A 21,742-nucleotide genomic window follows, 5' to 3' on the forward strand; every position below is an offset into this window, starting at 1 on the left:
ATAAAAATCAAAAGACTATTGTTTTTTCTGCTGTATGACCAGCAGTGTCTGCCCAGCACTAGGCTGTGCCAGACTCCATAGATCGGTTCCTGTGTGGTGAAGGTAGACGCCCCAAGTGGCCAGGGTTTATTTTATGTTTGATTTTGTTTATGCTGTTTGGATGCTTGCACTTGTTTCCAGCAAGATGGAAGAATAAACCAAAATCTTTGTTTTCAACCGTCTTCGACTGCCTGTCTGTATAAATTCAGTGTGTAGTGAACCCATCCAGGGGGTCACACACCCCGCTACCGAGCTAACCCCTTACACAAAGGAAATTGTTCCATCGGTTGCTCATGGCATACGTTCCTTGCTTTCTTGCAGTTCATTTTGGGCTTTGCCATCACTTCATTCAAAATATAGGACCCCAAGGGTTTTTCAGTTTAACATTCACATCAGCTTGTGATATTTTCAAAACACAATTATGTAAGTACACAGCCAGGTTTATAAAGAAATGGTTGGACCAGTTTGGTGTGGAGGGTCTCGCTAGGGTGACCACGTGTCCCGGATTGCCCGGGACAGTCCCGCATTTTGCAGGTCTGTGCCGGGCACCTTCATTCCAGGACAATACAGTGTCCCGGAATGAAACTGACACCGCCCCCCCCCCCCGGGGGCCAATCTGATGCCCCCAAAAAAAGCTGCCACATCACTGCTTTACTCACTGACAGTACTTGCCCTGGCCGGGATTGCCTGGAGGAGCACAATCCCTGCCCCCTGCTTGTGATTGGAGAAATCATAAATCCCGCCTCTTGTGTCCAATCACTGTGCTGTGATTCGTTACAGCACAAGCTGTTTTTTGGGAAGGGGGGGGTGTCCCTGAATGGAAGTTTGGAAATGTGGTCACCCTAGGTCTCGCATGACCTGTTCGAAGTCCTCATCCCTATTAACCGCTTTCTTCCTGCAGGAAGACTATATACGTCCTGTCTTTGAAGAGGAATACCGTTGTTATGGTAGCAGCTAGCTATCCTCTTCAAGAGCCGTTGGTTCTTTTTCAGATAAAAGTGGTCCCTGCGGCGGATTCGACGCAAGATCACTTTTATCGGTGGCAGGAGAGCCCCCCTCCAGCAGCACTCTGGTACCCTCTGCCTCTTACCGTGGCCGTTGGTAACGAAGGAGGCGATCCGGACCTGTTCTGGGAAGATGGCCCCCACCTGTCTCCAAGTCACTGCAGGGCGAAAGCGACGTCAAAACGCCACTTCTGCCCATACGTACGGACCGTATGTCCGCATTTTCATCCGTCCGTTTGCGGATGAAAATGGGACATACATGGGTCCCTATGTGATTACGGGTGTCAGCGGATGACTATCCGCGGACACCCGTAATTGTCCGCCTCCGCAAAGATCCGCATTTGCGGACGGAAGAAAACCCTATTTTTCTTCCGTCTATCAGATCGGATGAACATGGACATACGGTACGTGTTCATCCGATCCTCCATAGGGGAGAGCGGAGGAAAGACAGGGAGGTCCCTGCACAGTGTGCGGGGACCGCCCTGTCAGCTGCCAGCTCAGCGGGGATTTTACGGAGGATCCCCGCTGAGCTTTTGAGGACACACGGAGCGGATCATTACTGATCCGCCCGTGTGAAAGGGCCTTTAAAGGGATATTTAATAATTTTTTTCAAATGACAACATTTTTTTTATTTTTTTATTGCATTTTAGTGTAAATATGAGATCTGAGGTCTTTTGGACCCCAGATCTCATATTTAAGAGGACCTGTCATGCTTTTTTCTATTACAAGGGGTTTTTACATTCTTTGTAATAGGAATAAAAGTGACACCATTTTTTTTTTAAAGAACAGTGAAAAAATTTAAAATAAAAGGTAAAATAAATAAGAAAAAAAAATTTAAACACACCCCGTCTCGCAGGGCTCGAGTTCAGAAGCGAACGCATACGTGAGTAGCAACCGCATATGAAAACGGTGTTCAAAGCACACATGCGAGGTATCGCCATGATAGTTAGAGCGAGAGCAATAATTCTAGCCCTAGACCTCTTCTGTAACTCAAAACATGCAACCTGTGGAATTTTTAAACAACGCCTATGGAGATTTTTTTTATTGAATGTGTTTTATAGCAGAAAGTAAAAATGATTGTTTTTTTTTAAAAATTTACAGTCTTTTTTTGTTTATAAAAATATAAAACCGCAGAGGTGATCAAATACCACCAAAAGAAAGCTCCATTTGTGGGAAAAAAAGGACATCGATTTTATTTGTGACAGCATCCCAGAATTGCAGAACGCAGTGCCGTATCGCAAAAAAATAGTCTGGTCATAAAGGGGGGTAATCCTTCCGGGGCAGAAATGGTTAAGCTTTGACAAAAAAAAAAAAAAAGAACCTGGAAGCTGATTGGCTACTATGCACATGTGCACCAGATTTTACACTCTCCAGTTTTAGTAAAGCAACCCCACAGTCAGTTATTTTATTTGCTATTCTATGAGCTTGTTGGACATCCCATTCCAAATCGATGAGCATCAACCACTTCCAGCACCATAAACGCACATATAGGGCCAAATCCTCAGCCAGGCGGCGTAACTTAACTTTCAGCAGTTAAGTTACACTGACTTAAAGTTTTTACCTAAGTGCCTGATCCTCAAAGCACTTACGTAAAAATTTCAAGCAGTGTAAGTTAAGTGCCGCCGTCGTAAGGCGTTCCTCCTCTCCGGGGGGCGTTTACAATTTAAATGAGGCGCGCTCCCGCGCCGGCCGTACTGCGCATGCGCGTGACGTCATTTTCCCGACGTGCATCGCGCGAACGTAATTGACGCCGGGCGGCTTTGTGGATTGCGACGGGACACTAAAGTTACGACGGGTGAAAAAAAGACGCGCCGGGAAAACAAATAATTTTAAAAAAAAATGACAGCGTCGCTCGGCATGCATTCCTGAGGGAGAACTCCATGCCAATTTTCAATGAAAAAAACGGCATGGGTTCCCCCTCAGGAGCATACCAGGCCCTTAGGTCTGGTATGGGTTGTAAGGAGACCCCCCTCCGCCGCAAAATTGACGTAGGGGGTCCCCCTACAATCCATACCAGACCCGTATCCAAAGCACGCTACCCGGCCAGCCAGGAAGGGAGTGGGGACGAGCGAGCGCCCCCCCCCCTCCTGAGCCGTGCCAGGCCGCATGCCCTCAACATGGGGGGGTTGGGTGCTCTGGGGCAGGGGGGCGCACTGCGGGCCCCCCCACCCCAGAGCACCCTGTCCCCATGTTGATGAGGACAGGACCTCTTCCCGACAACCCTTGCCATTGGTTGTCGGGGTCTGCGGGCGGAGGCTTATCGGAATCTGGGAGTCCCCTTTAATAAGGGGGCCCCCAGATACCGGCCCCCCACCCTAAGTGAATGGATATGGGGTACATCGTACCCCTATCCATTCACCTGTAGGCAAAAAGTAAAAGTTAATAAACACACAACACAAGGCTTTTTAAAATATTTTATTATTCTGCTCCGGACGCCCCCCCTGTCTTCGTTATTAGCTCAATTACCAGGGGGGGCTTCTTCTTCCACTCTCCGGGGGTCTTCTCCGCTCTCCGGGGGTGTTCCGCTCTCCGGGGGGGGCTTCTCCGGACTCCGGGGGGCTTCTTCCATCTTCTCCCCTCTTCCGCTCTTGACTCGGCGAACCCCGGTTCTTCTGCAGCTGTCCGGTGCCTTCTTCTTCAGCGCTGGCTGCCTGCTATGTTTGTGTGTTAGCTCGATTTCAAACAGGCAGCCGGCGCGGTCTTCTGTGATGTCAGGGTCTTCTGGTCTTCTGTTCTTCCTATGTTGCCTCGTCGCCTCTTGTCGCTGTAATGATGGAAGCGCGCCTTGCATCACATTTATATAGGCATCACCGTCCCATCATGCTCCGGTAGGTACCCACGTGGTGGGTGCACGTGGGTAGGCACCCACCACGTGGGTACCTACCGGAGCATGATGGGACGGCGATGCCTATATAAATGTGATGCAAGGCGCGCTTCCATCATTACAGCGACAAGAGGCGACGAGGCAACATAGGAAGAACAGAAGACCAGAAGACCCTGACATCACAGAAGACCGCGCCGGCTGCCTGTTTGAAATCGAGCTAACACACAAACATAGCAGGCAGCCAGCGCTGAAGAAGAAGGCACCGGACAGCTGCAGAAGAACCGGGGTTCGCCGAGTCAAGAGCGGAAGAGGGGAGAAGATGGAAGAAGCCCCCCGGAGTCCGGAGAAGCCCCCCCCGGAGAGCGGAACACCCCCGGAGAGCGGAGAAGACCCCCGGAGAGTGGAAGAAGAAGCCCCCCCTGGTAATTGAGCTAATAACGAAGACAGGGGGGGCGTCCGGAGCAGAATAATAAAATATTTTAAAAAGCCTTGTGTTGTGTGTTTATTAACTTTTACTTTTTGCCTACAGGTGAATGGATAGGGGTACGATGTACCCCATATCCATTCACTTAGGGTGGGGGGCCGGTATCTGGGGGCCCCCTTATTAAAGGGGACTCCCAGATTCCGATAAGCCTCCGCCCGCAGACCCCGACAACCAATGGCAAGGGTTGTCGGGAAGAGGTCCTGTCCTCATCAACATGGGGACAGGGTGCTCTGGGGTGGGGGGGCCCGCAGTGCGCCCCCCTGCCCCAGAGCACCCAACCCCCCCATGTTGAGGGCATGCGGCCTGGCACGGCTCAGGAGGGGGGGGGGCGCTCGCTCGTCCCCACTCCCTTCCTGGCTGGCCGGGTAGCGTGCTTTGGATACGGGTCTGGTATGGATTGTAGGGGGACCCCCTACGTCAATTTTGCGGCGGAGGGGGGTCTCCTTACAACCCATAACAGACCTAAGGGCCTGGTATGCTCCTGAGGGGGAACCCATGCCGTTTTTTTCATTGAAAATTGGCATGGAGTTCTCCCTCGGGAATGCATACCAAATGCCGTCGCTTGAATGGGCCTTTACAAGGTGTGACTAACTTTACACTTTGTAAAAGCAGCCCTAGTTTTACACCAGGCAAACTAACACTTACGGCGTAAAAACTAGGTACAAAAGCTTTGAGGATCGCCCTAAGTGCTAATTTGCATACTAACAGAGGCATTTCGACTCGAAATGCCCCCAGTGGCGGATGCGGTACTGCATCCTAAGATCCGGCAGTGTAAGTCCCTTACAGATGTCGGATCTTCTGCCTAACTTAGGAAAACTGCTTCTGAGGATCAGTTCCAAAGTTAGAACCAGAGATACGACGGCTTACGCCGGAGTATCTCTTTTGTGGATTTGCCCCATAGGAACTATCTTTGCTTTGTGGTGTGGCAAGTTAAAATAGGTCCTTGTCTGCCATTAGGTTTATGTTAGTGCCTTGGAAGCCTATTTAAAATTAATGGGCTTCCTTATAGAAACTGTTAGAATACCACACATTAACATTAGTACAGTCACATATCACATATGGAGAAAATCAGCGTAAAAGCTCACCTAAGATGCGTTCTTCAAACCAGTATAGCAGAGTTTGGTGTTTTGGGCATTTATTTTTATATTATTATATTACATTTATATTTGTATTTATTTATTCTGGCTATTTATTCTGCGGTGCCCTGCACAGCCACTGTGCATTCAGCCTGGGTCTTGGCTGAAGAGGCCAGGCTGTCTGCCACACGGCGCAGGTCACAGGCAATAGCACCCATATGGCGCGTCTGACGGGCCTGTTCCCACGCCAGCCCTTCCTGGAGGGATTCGGCAACACCCCTGGTCTTCTGCAATGCCTTCCTGGGGGCAGGAGAGGCTTGGGCCCGTCTGTACGGGGAGGCCCTTGAGGGGCTTTCCCTGATGGGGGAGGAGGGTGAGGGGCTTCCCCTGATGGGGGAGGAGGTTTGGGAGGGTCCAGGGATGATGTTATCCTCCTCGAGGCATACACCTTCCTCAAGGTCACCATGCTCCTCCTCAACTTCCTCTAGAGGAGAGGTGTGGGCACACTCCTCCGGGGATGGCGTGGGTCGTCCAGCAGCTGACGATGGCCCAGCTCCCTCCAGCACATCTGTGGATGACAGAAAGCATTCACATGTTGGTGGACCCACACACTTGTCACATGTTCCCTTCCCCCACCCACACATGCTAAACACCGGATAGGGGATAAAACACACTTACCTGTCCTCAAGGCCTGGTCACCGGAGTCAAAGCCCTCCAGGCCCTCCACTTGCTCCCTCTCCAGACATCTGGCAATCACCTCCTCATCGGCAGTGAGCCTGATAGTACTGGCTGGTCCGCCTCCCGTGCCCCTGGCGTGCCTCTTCATCCTGGCCAGCTTGTCTCTGACCAGACGACGCAGGTCATTGATTTTTTTTCCAATGTCCTTTGAGGTCCTACGCTCATGTCCAAGGGCATTGACCTCCAGGGTGACCTCCTGGAGGATCTCCTCTTTCCTGACCTTGCTGGTCATGCCACTCTGTGCCCCATGGAGGTACACGTCATACCTTGAGATGGCAGAGATCAGGATTACCTTCTCCTCCGGTGAAAAAATATTTTTCCTCCTCTCCCTCTCAGTGACAGGAGCAGACATCGCTCAGAAGGCAAAAGTACCTACACCAAAAGCTGCTGGTGTACTTTTGCGCTCGACGGGAGCATGTCTGGGCGTATTTATGCTCTGGGCGTAAGCGGTGAGCCGGCGTATCTTAGGGGTTACGTCGGGCGTAGTTGTGAGCATGCGCAGAGGGGTGCGGGACATACGTTCGCGTCACGGCGCATGCGCCGTTTAAGATACGCTGGACGTAAACCACTGCGTCACGCTCGGACCATCATTTGCATGGGGTCACGCCCACTTACACTTACGCTGGCCTGCGCCTTCGAAAATACGCTACGCTGGCTCATCTTGGTGAGCAATGGCTTGCTGAATGCAGTGCATGCCTCTCCGCGCTGCGCCGGCGTAGCGTAAAAGAGATACGCTACGGCGGCATAAATATGCACCGATGTATGTGAATCCGGGCCTATGTGTCTATCAGGGTGGATTTGAGTTAAATTCAGCCGATTTAAATCACTAGTAAAAAGGCTTGATTTAAATCATAATGTTTAAAGAGCAACTGTCACCCCGCAGCGGCTCCTCCTCTGATCCGCTGTTGACTCACCGACCATTCGTTTTAATGGGATGGCTGGTAATGTGGCAGTGACACAACAAGGTGAGGGATGCCCACTAACAGGTGTTGCCATGATGTATCTGAAATGACAGGAGCTCTTTAAATGTAAGGACTCATTCTTGCTGGTAATTAGAATCATTAATATTTGCAAACAAAATAAAGTTTTCCTACTTAGAATAATAAGCTGTCAGGTTAGTAAATATTCCCAAACTGGGTCTCTTTTACGGCCTGCTGCCATTTTGGTCCTCAAGGGAGCAATAAAGCACTTCAAGCTATGTGCAGAAAGATTACAAGGTTTATAAGCTGCTTAGAACGTTTAACTTTCATTTTTACTGCTTGCCCTTCCTCCTCACATTTGGAGACTGGTACATATGCATTTCTCTTCAAACAATCACACAGTTTGTAGTGTACATAGATTTTAAAAACAATGGGATAAAGGAGTATTCCTAAACTTTGTTTTATCTCATGGTTGCCGTGAAATTGTATGAATGCATCAATGCAGTGCATGTTATCTCAGTTTGCAGAGCTTGGATTCATTGAATGAGTTTACCAAAAATTTAAATATTGCAGAATTTACAGCCTCATGCTACATAACTAAGCTCCATTTCATGGTGAATAAACTAAATTATTAATGCATCCTAAATAGAAAACTATCTTACTCCAAAAACGTTTTATTCAAATAAATTTGATAAGATTTTTTTTTTTTTTTTTGTAATCATCAATTTGTATCCACCCTGGTGTGCATGGGCACATAGGCTGTAAAAATGTTCAGTGTGTAGAGGCCTTAAAGCTTGCATTTTTTCCATGAGGAACTATAGATACAGGTGCCTTAAAGTGGATGTAAACCCCCAAAAAACATGTTTTTAATTAAGACTCATATCTGTTACAGCAGAGGATGTCATTTCATCTGTGCCCAGTCTTGCCACAAAGAGTTAATCCAGCTCTGAGCAATCCTCTTATCTTTTTTCAGTAAGATAAAAACATACACACAGAGAAATAGGTGTCTCACACTCACACAGCTGTGAGTGACAGGTGATTTCCTTATTTCATGCATGAGTGTGAGAGAGGTATTCTGTGTACTTCACACCCCCCTCCTTTCTTCTCCAGTTCTCCCAGGATTGGCTGCTCCACACCTCAGCATGATTGGGCATGCTAAAGTCATGTGGTGACTTTCCAGGGTTTTAACTGGATGTTAGTGATCATGGGGCATATACCACGAGACCAGCAGAAGTTTAGTGTAAGAAATATCGATGCCTGGCCAAGGGGAGTGTAGAGGGGGGCGGGGAGTCTACTGACATCACGACTCCGCCCACCGAGCCCTGATAACAGATCCGCCCACAGAATCTGGAGTATTGCAGGGCTCCAAACAACTAAAGGGAGATATTTGACAGGTCAGGATACATGCAGGAGGCATGTATATCCTTATAGATCAGCACTATGGCAGTCATTTAGAAATGATGAGAGTGGGTTTACATCCACTTTAACTGATCTTTAAAATGCTCATCCCTGTTTTATCCCTGCTAAATGTCACATATAAAGTATTATCTCAAATTCTACTAATGAGATTAAAGTCTTGGGTTGAAGACACTGTGAGAGACCATCAATGTGGTGTTTAGAAAAACAGGTCATCAACAGATCACACTTGTTATGTATAATGAGAAAACGTTTAATAAAGGGACGTTATATAAAACACTACAGGAATTTGTAATCATTATTAGGTTTATAAAGCAAGTAAAGATGACACAAATAGAAAGTAAAACAAAAGCCAAAGAGAAGTGACAGTGAATGGTGGACTGAGGCAGGGAAATGTCCTTTCATGTACATTAAAGTGGATGTAAACCCAAAACATTTTTTTTTTTTTTTTTTTTTGATGTCACAATGTAGAGAATATGATTTCCTATCATCTGTGCCCAGTCTTGCCACACAGAGTTAATCCAGCGCTGAGCAATCCTCTTTTATTGTTCAGTGAAATAAAACAGATAATGACCAAAGTCCTTGCTTGAGTGACAGGTTATTCACATATCTCATGCACTAGCTTGCAGACATGCACAGCTTCTTGTCTATGTATATTCTGATGGATGTTTACACTGAACTGTGGATCACCCCATATTTTGAAAACATTTAATCAAAACACAGGAAAGACAGACAATCCTGGGAGAGCTGGACGGGAGAGGAGGAGAAGAGGGGAGGGGTATGTGAATTGTGCACTTTACAGAAGCTGTGCATGCCTGCAAGCTAGTGCACGAGATATGTAAATAACCTGTCACTCAATGATAGGAAATCTTATTCTCTACATTGTGACATTAAAAAAAAATTGGGGTTTACATCCACTTTAAGGAAACATATGATAAGAAAACATAGAACATGAGTACAATCTATATCTGACATATGCGTTTTATATAGAGTCAGTTAGCAGAACACAGAAATGATTAAAGTGGTTGTACACCCTGTACAACCACTTTTACCTACAGGTAAGCCTAGAGATTAAGGCTTACCTGTAGGTGCTAGAAAAATCTCCTAAACCTCCATGGTTTAGGAGATATTTACAAGAAAGCTGTGCACCAATGTCTACAGTGCATGCGCCTATGTCTATGGCACATGCCCACTTTAGTAAGAGCAGATTGTGCCGTTTCTAAAGGGATCATGCCGTGATTGGCGGCTCCCGTGCGCATGCGTGGGAGTGACGTCACGCGACTCCGGGCAGTCACAGAGCCAGAGTTTGCAGCCCCGGAGGGAAGAGGTGTGAAGATGGATGCTCGCTGCTAGTGGGGACAGCAGCAGGGCTGATCCTAGGCAGGGTGCACCGGGTGCTTTGCACCCAGGCGCCTGCAGAGGTGGGGGCGCCGAAGTGGCAGAGTTCTCCCCTCCCTCCTTCTCTCCTTGTTTGTGTCCGTCCAGAACTAGTGTTCTGAGCATAGGTGTGTGTCCGTCCAGAACTGATGTGTCTCTGACCATCTCCTGTACTATGTCTGCAGTCTCTGACCGTCTCCTGTACTATGTCTTCAGTCTCTGACCGTCTCCTGCACTATGTCTGTAGTCTCTGACCATCTCCTTTAATACGTCTGCAGTCTCTGACCGTCTCCTGTACTATGTCTGTAGTCTCTCACCATCTCCTGTACTATGTCTGCAGTCTCTGACCGTCTCCTGTACTATGTCTGTAGTCTCTGACCATCTCCTGTACTATGTCTGCAGTCTCTGACCATCTCCTGTATCATGTCTGTAGTATGTCTGGGGGTCTTTCTTACAGACTCTCTAACAGAAGCCCTCTCTGTGTCCATCACAGAGGCCCCCCTCCAGGTCCCAGTAAAGTACTCTGCTTCTCCTCCTGTATTTTGTTTATTGTTAAGAGATCATGTAAGGATCCCAGTGTAATGAAGACTTCGTGGGGGAGCATCTCTGTGGTTGAGTCATTGACATAGAAACATTTGTAAAGGGGTGGAGTTAGTAAAATGACCACGCCCATGTGGGGGCGCCAGAAATATTTCTGTGACCCTAGGATCGGCCCTGGACAGCAGTGACATTGCAGGCTCCGGTTTCAGGTAAGTGACACATAATGGGCTACTATGCGATGCATAGTAGCCCATTAGGCTTTACCTTTGCAGGAAAATAAAGAGGAAGTAACACCCATCAGGGTTTACTTCCTCTTTAAGTGAAGGTTTCCTTGAATTAGAAAAGGAGTCAAAAGATGGGGCTGGAAATCAATGAAGAGAAAACTTGATATGATTACATCAAGCAGCTTAAATACACAGCTGATTATAAGGAATAATAAAATAGGAGACAATGAATTTAAATATTTAAAATACATTTTCACATAAAAAAAATGTAAGCCCATTGAAGCTGAAAAACGGCAGGAAATAGACATTACTCTGCAATACGAGCAATTTTAGAATCATATGTTGTAAAATTTACTAACACTGTGAAATCTGGTGCAGCTCTGCATAGAAGCCAATCAGCTTCCAGGTTTCATTGAACAAGCTGAAGTTAGAAGCTAATTGGTTAGCATGTACAGCTTCACCAGATTCTGAGTGCTTTTTAGTGTCCAACACTTTTCAGGTAGCACTTTATAAAGCTTTAATTAAAAAACAGATTTAACGTATGGATTTGAAACATAGGGGTTGCTTTACTAAAACTAGAGAGTGCAGAATCTGGTGCTGCTCTGCATAAAAAACAATCAGCTTCTAACTTATGCTTGTTCAATTAAGCTTTGACAATAAAACTTGGAAGCTGATTGGTTTCAATGCCGAACTGCACCAGTTTTGGACTCTCTGGTTTTGGTAAATCAACCCCATTGGGGTAGATTCACATAGAATGGCGTTTTTTTGTGCGGGCGTAACGTATCCTATTTACGTTACGCCTCCGCAACTTTTACAGGCAAGTGCCGTATTCTCAAAAGAAAGTTGCGGCGGCGTAGCGTAAATAGGCCGGCATAAGTCCGCCAAATTCAAATTGTGAAGAGGTGGGCGTGTGTTATGTAAATTAACCCTGACCCAACGTGATTGACGTTTTTCACGAACGGCGCATGCGCCGTCCGTGGAATTTCCCAGTGTGCATTGCTCCAAAGTACGCCGCAAGGACGTCATTGGTTTCGACGTGAACGTAAATGACGTCCAGCCCCATTCACGGATGACTTACGGAAACAACGTAAATTTTTCAAATTTCGTCGCGGGAACGACGGCCATACTTAAAGGGTCACTAAAGGAATTTTTTTTTTTAGCTAAATAGCTTCCTTTACCTTGCTGCAGTCCTGGTTTCATGTCCTCATTGTTCGTTTTTGCTTTCATGTTGCTGTAAATCCTCTCTGTTCTGGTCACTTCCTGGTTGCCTGTTTCCTGATAACCACAGTGCTGGGAGATTTCTCACGGTGGTCACTAATGTGATTATTGTGTGTAAAACGAAACTGGATTGGTGCTGAGGAGTTTTAGACAAAGTATCACTGCTCTCTATTGGCTGACTGCCCTCTAGTGGCTCTCTGTACATCAGAGAACCAGCAAACAACAGCAAAAACGAAACTACACTGCAGGCACATTATATGATTGTTTTTTGATCTATTTTTAATCATTTTTAAAAGGAATCAGTTAACTATTATGTCTCTATGTCCTGTAAACAGTCATTTCAGCTAAAAAAATTTTTTCCTTTAGTGACCCTTATTGGTACGCCGCATATACGCCTCATATAGCTGGGGTAACTTTACGCCGGGAAAAGTCTAACGTAAACGGCGTATCTGTACTGCGTCGGCCGGGCGTACGTTCGTGAATTTGCGTATCTAGCTGATTTACATATTCTAGACGTAAATCAGTGCACACGCCCCTAGCGGCCAGCGTAAATATGCAGTTAAGATCCGACGGCGTAAGAGACTTACGCCAGTCGGATCTAATAGAAATCTATACGTAACTGATTCCAAGAATCAGGCGCATAGATACGACAGCTCAGACTCAGAGATACAACGGCGTATCTGGAGATACGCCATCGTATCTCCTTTGTGAATCTACCCCATAGTGTTTAAGGCTGACCTTCAACCTCCCCACTTTATGTCTTTCAATTCTTACAATCAGATTTTTTTATTGGGAACAAGTTGTCTCATGGTTTTTCACTTTAAGCATTAATAAATGGACACTTACCTGTCCAGGGTGCCCGCGATGTCGGCAGCCTAAGCCAAGCAATCACTCGGCTCTCAGCTGCCCCTGCAGCGTTGTGGCTTTATTTCCCGATTCCGCACTGCGCATGCACGAGTCGTGCTGCACATCCTCTTTTGTCCCGCTCTCTTCTGGGACCTGTGTGTTTCCCAGAAGACAGCGGGGGGGGGGGCAAGAAGTGATGTAGAACCCCGCGGGGGTCTATGCCTGGAAGTGGGTGCAAATAGTGTATTATACAGGTATGTGCATCCCCCACATCCTGCAGGAGGTTAGGATCTTTGGTGGGCTGTATTGAAGCAGGATCTTTCCGGTTGTGTCAGCGCTCTCATGCAGTAGAAAATATACACGTTACTTCCTATCACCAACCATTACACAAGGCAGAGTGGAGAGTAGATATGGCAGCAGCCTGCTGGTTAACGCTGAGAGCCAAGGAAAGCGTCTTCTCCAGCACAGCACTGCTGTGTCCACAGACTGTACTGCGGCAGTCACAGCATTAGGAAATTATGTTTTCCTTCATAAGATCTTGTAACAATGCAATGAAAGATAAAAAGTCTGCTAGCTCTCAGAACCTGAAGTCACAGGAATACTCTACAAATCTGTACAATGGAACACATTCAATTGTAGATTTATTATTTGCATAGGTGTGCCTATTGCATTAGGGTGTGCACCCCAAAGCTCAAACACACACTACCGATCACTCACGATATTCATTCAGAAAGGAAAGGGGCCAGTAAATTACGTACCGTATTTATCGGCGTATACCGCGCACTTTTTTGCCCTGAAAATCAGGGCAAAATCGTGGGTGCGCGGTATACGCCGATACCCGCTCGTTTCCCGCACCGAGTTTGAATACTGCGCCGACATATACCGAGCGCAGTACACTCGGGTATAGTCAGGCAGTCTCGGGTCCTTCCGCGCTCACGTCCTGGACGTACAGGACGTCAGCGCGAGAATTGCCGAGCCTGCTCGACAATACACGAGTGTACTGCGCTCTGTATATGTCGGCGCAGTATTCAAACTCGGCGCGGGAAACGAGCGGGGAGGACGCGAGGACGCCGCAGAAGGACGCCGGACCCGACGAAGAGGACACCCGAAGCCGCAGACGGACACCGGACCCGACGAGGCCGCCGATGGACGCCGCACAAGACACCAAAACTGTAAGTACAAAAAAACTTTTTTCCACAGGAATCCGCTGCAACTTTAGGGGTGCGCGCTATACCCCAATAAATACGGTACTTACTGGCCACTTCCCCACTCGCAACAGCCAGCGGGAGAGGAGGGAAGCCAGAAGCGCTGTAGGGAGAAGGGGAGGAGCTAGGGCAGTAGGGGGAATTTGTGCTGCACAGGGTGATTAGGGTGTGCCTGGGCACACCTGGCACACCCTGTGCGCACGCTTATGATTATATGAATGCCATTGTTGACTCTAAAACCTGATACACCCAATCTGTTTTTCCACGGACAAAGTGTAGGACTTTTGTACGAAGGACATTGACCATGAACTTGTCTTGCATACGAACAGCAAAGAATTGTCAGCTAACAAACACGAAACTACGTTGTTTTTCAGCTCTTTAGCGCCACCCTTTGGGCAACTTCTGTGTTATGGTTAGCACTGCTTCTGAGCATGCGTGTTTGTACTTTGGAGTTTTGTCCGAAGGACTTCTGTACACGTGATCGGATAATCCGACAACACACATTTGTTGTCGCAAAATTTTAAAGCATGCTATCCAACATTTGTTGGTGGAAAATCCGACAGCAATTGGCAATGGAGCATACAAACGGTCGGATTTTCCGACACCATCCTGTCGTCACACAATTCCTGTCTGAAAATCCGATCGTGTGTACGAGCTTTTACAGTATCACATATGCTGAAAAGCTGAATTCATAACATCACCTGAAGAAGTAAGGCAACTCTAAGCAATCGGATTTAATGCCAAACGCCAGGCATGCTTTTTGTTGCACACTTAGGCCCCTTTCACATTGGGGCGTTTTTCATGCGGTACAGCGCTAAAAATAGCGCTGCTATACCGCATGAAAAATCATGCCCTGAAGGCTTTCACATTGAAGCGGTGCGCTAGCAGGAGCGCACCAAAAGTCCTGCTAGCCACATCTTTACCGCGGTATAGGAGCGGTGTGTTCACCGCTCCTATACCGCGCCTTCCCATTGAAATCACTGGGAAAGCGCGGTAATACCGCGGTAATACCGCCCAGTATTAACCCTTTTTCGGCCGCTAGCGGGGGTTAAAACCTCACCGCTAGCGCCCGAATATCGCGGTAAATACGACGGTATAGCCGCGCTACAAATAGCGCGGCTATACCGTCACCGCGGCTGCACGCCTCAATGTGAAAGCAGCCTTACACTGGTCCAGTTTGGCACAATATAAGTATGCCTATCCTACCTGTGGGACTTCTGAGGAAGCTGACCATCACTGTAGTAGTCAACATTAGTGTTGAGCAGAATACGCCATATTCGATTTCGCGATATATGACGAATATATAGCCGAATATTCGAGAAATATTCGCTAAATTCGAATATTCGTGATATTTTATCGAAATAAAATCTTTGCGAAATTTCGCTATCGACAACTGCTGTAGGAGCACTCTGATTGGCTCAGAATATTCGTGATATTTTATCGAAATTTCGCAAAATGCGAATGCGATATTTACTGCGGAATTTCGACAACTGCTGTAGGAGCACTCTGATTGGCTCAGAATATTCGTGATATTTTATCGAAATTTCGCAAAATGCAAATGCGATATTTACTGCGGAATTTCGACAACTGCTGTAGGAGCACTCTGATTGGCTCAGAATATTCGTGATATTTTATCGAAATTTCGCAAAATGCGAATGCGATATTTATTGCGGAATTTCGACTACTGCTGTAGGAGCACTCTGATTGGCTCAGAATATTCGTGATATTTTATCGAAATTTCGCAAAATGCGAATGCGATATTTATTGCGGAATTTCGACTACTGCTGTAGGAGCACTCTGATTGGCTCTGATGCAGAAGAAGGGCGAAGAAAATAATCGCGCAATATTCCTATTGCCGAATAATCGCATTGCAAATTTTCAGCAATATAAAAAGATCGCTTCAGCTACTCGGCCCAAGGTCTCTAATCATACCAGCAATGCTTTTAGACGTCGATGGAGATCTCTAGAATGTGATCTGTTCTAAAAATAAAATTGAAAAAATCCGAATATTCGGAATAGCGAATATTGACCGCGAAATTCGAGATATTTGCGAATACTCGAATATGCCATATTTGAGCCGAATATTCGCAATACGAATATTCGTGAGCAACACTAGTCAACATTAATACAGTGATAGCTGCTACCTCCTAGGTCCTGTGCAGCTTCCCTTCTGCATACTGACCCCAGGGGCTACTCCTTCAACACTGCTGCCATTCACTGAAAGCCTTGTATTTTTTTCAATGAATACAAGAGCGTCTCTGATTGGACATGGTTGACATCCAGGGCCGTTTGAAGGAATTTGGGGGCCCCAAGCACCACCCCGCACACAAAACCTACATTAGCGCTACATTAATTTTTTACACCCATGTTCTTACTCCCCCCCCCCCCTCCCTAGTCCCTATGTTTTTCTATTCTCACCTCCCCTACTTCCCTGTAGGCTGTAGTGTGGCCAAGCTCCTCTTCCTCCTCTTAGTCCGGTGTTCTATCATTATGGGTCCCCAGTCCCCTATCAGATAGTACCGGGGCCAGGCTGGGTACCGCACGGTACAGGACATTCAGTTTCCTGTGTTCCTGGCTGGACTGAAAGGAAGTGAGCACTCAGTGTGCACTTCCTGTCAGTCCAGCCGGGAACCAGAAACTGAATCTCCTGTACCACGCGTGGTACCCAGCCGCACTGACAGGACTCCATGAGGAATAAAAAGGAGCTCGGCCATGCTACAGCCTGGGAAGGGGAAGTTGGGGGCCCCAGGCAAGCTCGGGGCCCCAAGCAATTGTTTGTTTTGCCTGTCCTGTAGCGACGGGCCTGTTGACATCCTGACATCATCGTAAAAGACCTCTTGTGGTCAGTGTGCAGAAGGAAAGCCACTTGGCAAAGGTGTGTCGGGGGTTCTTCTTCCCTGCAGCAGCTGTCAGATTTTAGATCTGTGTGACTATGCAAGGCTGTAAATGAATAAACTAAAAGTCCTGTCAGCCCCTGCAGCAGACGGACGTATAGCTCCCAATGGAACACAAGTGAGGTAATCACCAAACTTGTAGTCCACTGACACTTCCCCCAGATCTCTAACCGAAAATCTGTACCTCAGAGCTGGAGGAGCCTAGCATTGCACCCACAATCCAGTGTTTACAATTGCAATACCTTGCAGGCTGATTTGCAAAAATATAATAAATTAATATTTTTTCTTCTAATCTATGTACATTTGTTATCTTTTGCAGGTGCACTCTGCACATCATCAGTGTTTCCTTATAGTATAAACATTTGTGAATAGCAGTACTACTCATCACAGTGTGTGTGAAAGGGCATGTACTAAATAGCAGGCTATAGCAGCTAATTGCAAGAATGACTGAATGGTTTGAAATGTTATGATACAATTGAGGAACAGGTACAGCTAAATGGTAACTTTATTTGTATTTAAATACAAGGTTGTATAACATATGAATTGTCTCACACAAAACTCAGTACACAAGGCCAACAAAATTGTGACAGTTATTTTCCACTTAAAAGAGAAGTATGTTTTTGGTTTTTTTGGCCCATTTATACTTACCTAGGTGCATGGGCATGCGCTCCATAGGGCAAGGGGGGGCAATTGACCCCCCCTGGAAAATTAAGAAGGTGTTGAAGAGTGAAGAGCGCCGAGGTGACAGGCAGGTTAGAACAGAGAGAGAGGTGAGCTGCTGGCCGTGGCATTGCAGGAGGGGGGGGGTCTGGTAAGCGGTGACACCACTGCACCTGACCAACCAACCCCTTCTCTTGCGGCCGTGGGCTGTCTGAGCAGTCCCGGGCCAGATGTCACACAGGCACAGCGAGCAGAAGGGAACCTGCTGTGTCGCGCTGATGGCTGATCTGAGGTACTAATTGGGATGGGGGAGGGAGGGTGTGTCTGTGCTGAAAGGGGGTCCATCTGTGGTGAAGGTGAGGTCTATGCTTAAAGGGGGTTCATCTGTGCTGAAAGGGGGGGGGTCTGTGCTGAAGGGGGAGGTCCATCTGTGCTGAAGGGAGTGGTCTGTGCAGAATGGGGGGGGATCTGTGCTGAAGGGGGGGTCCATCTGTGCTGAAGGGGGGTCTGTACATTCTCTAGGCTATATTTATATGGGCATGGAGTGAAGCTGAATTATCTCAAGAGCTGTTTTACACTGCCAGCTGGCCGCGTTATCGGTAAATCGATTTACCATCGTTTTATCTGCGCTATTCGGTCGCTAGTGGGGCGCTTTTAACCCCTGCTAGCGTTTGAAGAAAAGGTTAAATGAGACTGTGTATCGCCGCTGCTGAATCGCCCCCCCCTGAAAAAATTTCAGCGGACGCCCATGCCTAGGTGGATGCAGCATTGGTCCGATGCTGCATCTGTCCCCCGCCTCCTCTACGCTAAGAACCGAGCGATCGAACACCGCCGATGGCTCAGTTCTCACAGGTCCCCGAGCAGAGGAACCATTACACAGTAAAACATTTACTGGCTTATACAGTAAGGAGAATGTTCTAAGTGAAGTAAACCACATTTACCAATCTGAGTTCTGTTTAGTATCACATTACTAAATGATGAAATGTGTTTCTTGTTAGCTCCTGCATGTCATAGGTGCTCTGCAATGCAAAAAGCTCTCCTACTGTCCATTACCCATCATCCATTTTTTTTATACAAATTATAATGGCGTAAATAATGTGTACACTTATAAGGAAACACATAATATAATGTTGATCCATGGATTTATCCAGCTTTGTAAAAAATAAACAAAAAGTTTATGTGATCTGTATTTTAATCTTCTAGTTAGTGCAAGTGATTTGGAGCTGAAAATAATAATAATATTAAAAAAAGTTTTCCTAAACAATAAATTACCTCTAACCTATCCCTAATGGTTAAAGCCTGCTGTCGATGACATCACAGAGTCACTCCAGGCTCTGCAGGGATCCTGACAATAATGCCGGTGACTTGTCGGTATGGTTCCTCTATCGAGATGGTTCCTGTAAGGACTGCCGCAGGCGCAATCCTTGCTGACGGAAATCTCCGAACCTCGGCCGGCATCCAGGCTCATTCCTTAACATCCCCATGGATTGGAGGATGTTAAAAAAAGAGCCAGGAGACCGAGCTTGCGTAGCGAGCCGTCCGAGCGAAGCGAGGACGTGAGGCCGACTGGCCACTTACCTCAAATTCCACGTCGCCCTGAAGGATCGGTAAATTTCCGTCGGCAAGGATTGCGCCTGCGCAGTCCTTACAGGAACCATCTCGATAGCCGGAACCATATCGTCAGATCACCGGGATCCAGCCACTCCTGCCCCCTCCACAGCCCAGCGGTCCAGTGAGCATTGAAATGGGCAGAGCCGAGAGAGGTGACTGACAATCACCACTTTGGGCTCAGAGCGGACCCAAGAACTGAGCGATCGGCAGTCTTTGATCCCTCGGATTTCGGTGTAGATTGATGCTGCATCCACCTAGGCGAGTATAAATGTTTTTTTTTTTTTTTCAATCCCTTACTTCTCTTTTAAAATTGACCATAAATAGTTTTATTTTTTTTTTCATTCAACCAAACAAAATGGATGGAGGTATAGACACTGCTGGGACATTGTATTCTGATTGTCTACAATCGCTGATTGAGGAAGAATTTCCAGCATGTTCCTTTGACAGAAGTTAATCAAGAGATCGACTTCAAGCAGGGACTGCCACACAGTGATCAAAATAAGATAATTGCTGAACTCGCCATATTTGGATCAATGTACAGCCAGCTTAAAGGGTTTGTAAAGGATTTTTTTTTTTATCTTAATAGCTTCCTTTACCTTAATGCAGTGCTGTTTTCATGTCCTCATTGTTCGTTTTTGCTCTCAAGTTGCTGTAATTATTCTCTGATCTCCACACTTCCTGGTTGTCTGTTTCCTGATAACCACAGTACTGGAAGCTTTCTCTATGTGGTCACTAACTTCAAGGAGGTGTGATTACTGTGTGTCTAGTTTCTAGTTTTGTTTTCCAAACCATCACTGCTCTATGGCTCTGTAGGCTCTGTATAGCACAGAGGCAGGAAATAACATGCAAAAACTAAACTACATGCAAAAACGAAACTAGAAACTACAGGTACATTATATGATTGATTTTTATCTATTTTTAATCGTTTTTAAATGGAATCAGTTAACTATTATGGGGAAGATTCAGATAGAATGGTCTATCTGTCCGCCCGGCGTAACGTATCTCAGATACGTTACGCCGCCATAATTTAGGGCGCAAGTTCTGTATTCAGAAACAACTTGCGCCCTAAGTTATGGCGGCATAACGTATCTGTGTCGGCGTAAGCCCGCCTAATTCAAATGTGGATGATGTGGGCGTATTTTATGTATATTAACTGTGACCCTGCGTATCTGAATTTTTTTACAAACGGCGCATGCGCAGTTCGTGAAAAATTCCCAGTGCGCATGCTCGAAATTCCGCCGCAAATCGTCATTGCTTTCGACGTGAGCGAAAATTACGTCCAGCCCTATTCGCGAACGACTTACGCAAACAACGTAAAATTTTCAAAACTCAACGCGGGAACGACGGCCATACTTAACATAGGATATGCCTCATATAGCAGGGGTAACTATACGCCGAAAAAAGCCTAACGTAAACGGCATAAAAAAATGCGCAGCCGGACGTACGTTTCTGAATCTGCGTATCTAGCTCATTTGCATATTCCTTGCGTAAATCTATGGAAGCGCCACCTAGCGGCCAGCGTAAATATGCAGCCTAAGATACGACGGTGTAAAACACTTACGCCGGTCGGATCTTAGGGAAATCTATGCGTAACTGATTCTATGAATCAGGCGCATAGATACGACCGGCCCGACTCAGAGATACGACGGCGTATCTGGAGATACGCCATCGTATCTTCTCTCTGAATCTACCCCAATGTCTCTATACCCTGTAAACAGTCATTTCAGCAAAAAAAAAAAAATCCTTTACAACTCCTTTAACCACTTAACGACCGCCGCATGTACATATACGTTCACAGAATGGCACGTGCAGGCAGATGGGCGTACCCGTACGTCCCTGCCTTTCCGCGGGTTGGGGGTCCGATCGGGACCCCCCCCAGGTACATGCGGCGGTCGGAAATCGTCTGGGAGCGATCCGGGATGAGGGGGCGGCTATTCGTTTCTAGCCATCCCCTCGCGATCTCTCCCGGGAACTGAAGAACAGGGAGAGCCGTATGTAAACACGGCTTCCCCGTGCTTCCCTGTGGCGGCTGCATCGAATGTGTCATCCCTTTTATAGGGAGACACAATCGATGACGTCAGACCTACAGCCACACCCCCCTACAGTTGTAAACACACACTAGGTGAAACATAACTCCTTCAGCGCCCCCTGTGGTTAACTCCCAAACTGCAACTGTCATTTTCACAATAAACAATGCAATTTAAAGCGGTGGTTCCCCCTTAAAAACAACTTTTTTTTATTCCACTGGCCCCCCACATTACAATCGAATTAAGGCTATTATTTTTTTTTTGCTGCTGTACATACCTTGATACAGCATCTTCACCCGTGCATCCGGGTTGCGAGTCCCGCGGGAGTGGGCGTTCCTCACATGTGTTTGATTGACGTTTTTCCCAAAAACTAGCTCTCCCCCGTCGCGTAAGCCGCGTCACGATTGGCGAAAGGAGCCGAACGGCGATGCGCATGCGCAGTATAGCGCCGACTCGCCGTTCGGCTCCTTTCGCCAACCGTGACGCGGCTTACGCGACAGGGGGGAGCTCGTTTTTCAGAAAAACGTCAATCAAACACATGTGAGGAACGCCCACTCCCGCGGGACTCGCAACCCGGATTCACGGGTGAAGATGCTGTATCAAGGTATGTACAGCAGCAAAAAAAAAATAAGAGCCTTA

At 47.0% G+C, this 21,742-nt stretch overlaps 1 protein-coding gene across 2 annotated transcripts in view; it reads left to right on the forward strand.

Annotated features, from left to right (window-relative positions):
• The window catches only part of ADD2 (adducin 2), a 126,974-nt gene that overhangs the window by 37,438 nt on the left and 67,794 nt on the right, over positions 1-21,742 (forward strand). The window lies entirely within an intron of this gene.

Source organism: Rana temporaria, chromosome 3 (genome assembly GCF_905171775.1).
Source record: "Rana temporaria chromosome 3, aRanTem1.1, whole genome shotgun sequence".
In the NCBI taxonomy this organism is placed as follows: Eukaryota; Metazoa; Chordata; class Amphibia; order Anura; family Ranidae; genus Rana; species Rana temporaria.